Below are 5,004 nucleotides of genomic sequence, written 5' to 3'. Positions count from 1 at the left end.
GAATTCTCTGAATGAGAATAATGGAATCTTGCAGCAGAATCTGAGAAGTGTTAAAGATGTCATCTTTGAAGTGAACCTCAGCAAGTTCATCTAGGCAGAAGGGGTGAAGGGGGCAACTCCAACTTTAACCAGTAATAAGAAGCCAAAATACATAAATACTTGAATGAATAACTTAATTCTTAGGGCATAACTGAATATAAATTAAATCAGTTCTTAGAACACAGCTCTAATTATCAGGTCTTTGGAATCATGGGAAATGTGTACAATTATGTTTTTATATACATTGAAGAACAATCCCCTGTTTTACAAGTCACTATTCATTATTGATATACATCCCTTTTAATCAATCAGTCAATTATTATTTTAGGTGTAGTATAAAGATTACTGTTATATGAGAAGTCAGAAGAATGGCATCCTAATTTAATCGCTTATCAGGACTGGCCCAGAACTGTGTGATAGACACTTCACAGCCCCTAGAGTTAGAAAGAGAGGTAAAACATAGGCTTTATGCTCAAAGAGTACAGCTGAAGAAAAGAAAAATTAAAAAAAAAAAAGGCAAGTTCTCCTTTTAAATGTAGCATGAAGCATTAAAATTTGAAGGAACCACAGGAGGGTCCTAGAGGCAGATCCTAGAGGCAGCCAACTTAGTTAGAATTGATATGAGAAAGGCTATAGACAGAGCCCCCAGACCTGACCAGTGTGGCTCAGTTGGTTTGGTGTTGTCCTGCAAAGTGAAAGTCGCCGGTTTGATTTGCATCAGGGTGCACGCTGGTCTGTGATTGGGATGTATACAAAAGGAACAGATCAATCCATGTTTCTCTCTCACATCAGTGTTTCTTTCTTGGACTTGTGGCCAAGATGGAGGCATAGGTAGACACACTATGCCTCCTTGCACAACCAAAAGAAGGACAATGACAAATTTAAAAACAAAAAACAACTAGAACTGACAGAAGATTGAACTGCATAGAAGTCCAACAGCCAACGAGTTAAAGAAGAAACATTCATCCAGACCATTAGGAGGGGCAGAGATGGGCAGCTGGGTAGAGAGGGTTCGTGGCAAGGCAGCCACTGGAGGACCAGAGCGGGCAAGGTGGCAGCTGGTAGACTGGGTGGTCCCACATTCACATGCAGATGAACTGGGAGGAGTAACTGGGGAGTGTGATAGACCTTACAACCCAGGGTTCCAATAATGGGAAAGTCTTCAAGCCTCTGACTGAAAACACCTGTGGGGGTTTAGGAGGCAGTCGGAGAAACTCCCAGTCTCACAAAAGAGTTCATTGGAGAGACCCATAGCATCCTAGAATGTACACAAACCCATCTACCCAGGAATCAGCACCAGAAGAGCCCAATTTGATTGTGGGTAGTGGGGAAAGTGACTGAAAACCGGCAGAGAGTGGAGCAAGTGGCACTGTTCCCTCTTGGATCTCTTCCCCACATATAGTGCCACAACACAACAATGTGGGTTGCCCCACCCTAGTGAACACCTAAGGCTCCACCCCTTACTATGTAACAGGCCTGCCAAGACAAAAAAAAAAAAATGGCCCAAATGAAAGAACAGATCAAAACTCTAAAAAAAAATACAACTAAGCGATGAAGAGATAGCTAACCTATCAGATGCACAGTTCAAAACACTGGTAATCAGGATGCTCACAGAATTGGTTGAATATGGTCACAAATTAGAAGAAAAAAATGAAGGCTATAAAAATGAAATAAAGGAAAATGTACAGGGGACCAACAGTGATGGGAAGGAAAGCAGGACTCAAATCAATGGTGTGGACTAGAAGGAAGAAGGAAACATTCAATCAGAACAGAATGAAAAAACAAGAATTCAAAAAAATTAAGAGAGGCTTAAGAACCTCTGGGACATCTGTAAACATTCCAGCATCCGAATCATAAGGGTGCCAGGAGAAGAGGAAGAGCAAGAAATTGAAAACTTATTTGAAAAAATGATGAAAGAAAACTTTCCCATCTGGCAAAGGAAACAGATTTTCAAGAAGTCCAGGAAACTCAGAGAGTCCTAAAGAAGTTGGACCCAAGGAAACACACACCAAAGCACATCATAATTACATTACCTAAGATTAAAGATAAAGAGAGAATCTAAAAAGCAGCAAGAAAAAGGAGAGAGTTACCTACCAAGGAGTGCCCGTAAGACTGTCAGCTGATTTCTCAGAAGAAACCTTACAGACAAGAAGGGGCTGGAAAGAAGGATTCCAAGTAATGAAAGGCAAGGACCTACATCCAAGATTAGTCTATCCAGCAAAGCTCTCATTTAGAATGGAAGGGCAGATAAAGTGCTTCCCAAATAAGGTCACTTTAAAGGAGTTCATCATCACCAAGTCCTTATTATATGACATGTTGAAGGGACTTATCTAAGAAAAAGAAGATAAAAAATGAACAGTAAAATGACAATAAACTCACAGCTATTAATAACTGACCCCCCCCCTTTAAAAAAATGAACTAAGCAAACAACTAGAACAGGAATAGAAACCCAGAAATGGAGATCACATGAAGGGTTATCACAGGGGCAGTGAGAGGGAGAGAGAGAAGGAAAAGGTACAGAGAATAAATAGCATAAATGGTAGGTAGAAAATAGGGGGGAGTTAAGAATAGTACAGGAAATGTAGAAGCCAAAGAACTTATATGTGTGACCTATTGATATGAAGTAAAGAATGTGGGTTGGAGGTGGTGTGCAGGGCAGACTGGCAGAAAGGGGGGAAATGGGACAACTGTAATAGTATAATCAATAAAATATATTTTAAAAAATATTGGTTGCGCAAGAGACTTTAGAGATGATCTCTAATACTCTCATTTTGTAGTGAGGAAAGAAAGGCACAAGCATTCTGAATTACACCTACAATAAGCAATTCTGGATTTAAAAAAAGTTTCTTTCCTTCTCTTTCTCCCTCCCTTTCTCTCTCTCTAAAACAAATAAATAAAATCTTTTAAAAGACAAACAAACAACAACAACACTGAAAGAGCTCCCAGAGAAGTTATAATTGAGCTGAGTTCAAAGAACAGAGAGAAATCAGGTAGGTAGATGAGGCAGAGGAGGGCATTACAGGCAAAAGGAAAAGATATTTAGTCCATGATGGTAAGCTTCTGGCTGGGACTTTGGGAGGTTGTAAGTTATTCAACATAGGTCAAAGTAGGAAAGAAGCAAAAGATAAAGCTCTAAAAGTAGGAAAGGGAAGATCATGGAGTACCCCGTAGATCACATAAGAAGCTTGGAATGTCATCTCAAGTTTACTTGGCGTCATCAAAGAGATTTCAACAAAAAAGGGATTTCAACAAAAAGCAGAGGTTGGAAGGGACAAAGATTGGAGGCAGGCACAGCAGCAAGGGCACTCCGTAATAGAATATTGAGCAGTAGTAATGACCTAAACTAAGATAATGGCCCTGGGATGGAGAAAATGGTTTAGATGTTTTAGGAATGGAGGTATTAAGACTTGGTGATTGGTAAAATGCACGATTTCCAGTTTTTCTTCTATCTTTCACACATGACAGTTATTTCTTGTTTTTAGTTTTACATTTTTATGCTAATGTAACAAAAAGGTGGGAGCGAAGGAGAGGCAGACAGTTTATTTTATGCCTATAACTGGGTGTTGGGGGGGCAACTGGGTGCTTTGCTGGACCAAGCAAAACACACAATCTCTATGGAAACACTGAGTTTTGATAGCAAAAAGTGGTGGGAAGCAGACCTTGGAGAGATGAAGAAAGGTGTGAAGAAGGGTGTGTAGCAGTTTTATTCTCAGAGAGAGATGGTGCTGTGCAGGTCAGTGAAGAAAATTGCATGACCTGCCAGGGAGAGAAGGGACAAGGGCATGCAGCAGACAACAAATTTTCTAAGAATGTAATCCAACAATTGCATGGCATATCTGGTTATCCTGAAGCAGAGGTTTAATATGTTTACTTTCTTTTCAAAGCCTCCACTAGGTCATTCTTAAGAGTTTCTTATTTTGATTTGTCTGCAAAAGTCTGTATGGAACTTAGCCCATTGATTATGTCCTTTGGTTTTCCAAAGTAGGTCTCATTCTACGTACTTCTCATTTTGTTTCCCATGTCCTCTGCAGGGTGCTGAATATTGGCTATGTGTTGGGAGCTGTGGTTTATAGTTTCATCTTTCTCCATCTGTATGGCAAGGCTGCCTCCAAATTTCATGGTGCCAGAGCCAGATTTGCAGGTTTATAGTTGCAGCATCATGGTGGAGGTCAGCTTGAAATGAGTGATGTGGCCACTGAATTTCTCCTGCACTTCCACCACATGGACACATCCCAGCAGCCTTTGATCTCCTCTGATATCTCTCCAGCCTTCTTTACAAGGATCCTTCCAGCAAAGCCATGATCTAGATCCCAGAGGTAGACAGATAAAATGCCACCTTCAAAATGTGGGTCTTGATCCCAGTCAAGGCACTGTTGGCTTCCACCTCCAGCTTTCTCAGCCAAGTTGAAGGTATGGCCCCATCCTCCAAAGGAGTGTCATACTTGTTACTCCATGGTGACATATAGGAGTACCCGTCTCTGTTGTAGTCACACAAAAGTTGATCCTTTCCCACTACATTCTCTCTGGCAATTTTCAGTGACTGGTCAATGGAAGACTGGAGACTAAGTCGATCAGGTCACTGAGGATTTTCTCAATTTGCTGTGGAAGCAGGTACCTCATTGAGTCCAAGGCACAGTTTAGCTGCTGATCACTCATGGTGACATCTGTGGCCACCTCGGTTCCAGCATGTGTCACCTACTTCTTCTTAATGGTTGCATAGTATTTCATTGTATGGATTACATGTAATTTATTTAGCTGGTTTCTTACTAATGGATTGATGGATTAGATCATTTCCAGTATTTTACTATTACAGTCAATTCTGTTATACCTCATTCTGCACATGTGCAAATATATCTGGAGAATAACTATCTAGAAATATTGCTAAGTCAAAGGGTATATGCAGTTTTAATGTGGAAATACTTGAACAGGTTTGAAAATGGTTGGTAAGAAGGGTAATCATTTCAG

The 5,004-nt window shown here is 40.5% G+C and overlaps 1 pseudogene; it reads right to left on the bottom strand.

Moving 5' to 3' along the window:
- Positions 1-4,012: 4,012 nt before the first annotated feature.
- LOC114506987 lies at positions 4,013-4,695 on the bottom strand (annotated as a pseudogene).
- Between the last annotated feature and the right edge of the window lie 309 nt (positions 4,696-5,004).

The sequence above is a fragment of the Phyllostomus discolor genome, chromosome 9 (assembly GCF_004126475.2).
Source record: "Phyllostomus discolor isolate MPI-MPIP mPhyDis1 chromosome 9, mPhyDis1.pri.v3, whole genome shotgun sequence".
NCBI lineage: Eukaryota > Metazoa > Chordata > Mammalia > Chiroptera > Phyllostomidae > Phyllostomus > Phyllostomus discolor.
Note: the sequence above shows the minus strand (reverse complement) of the source record. Positions and strands in the feature narration are given on the sequence as shown.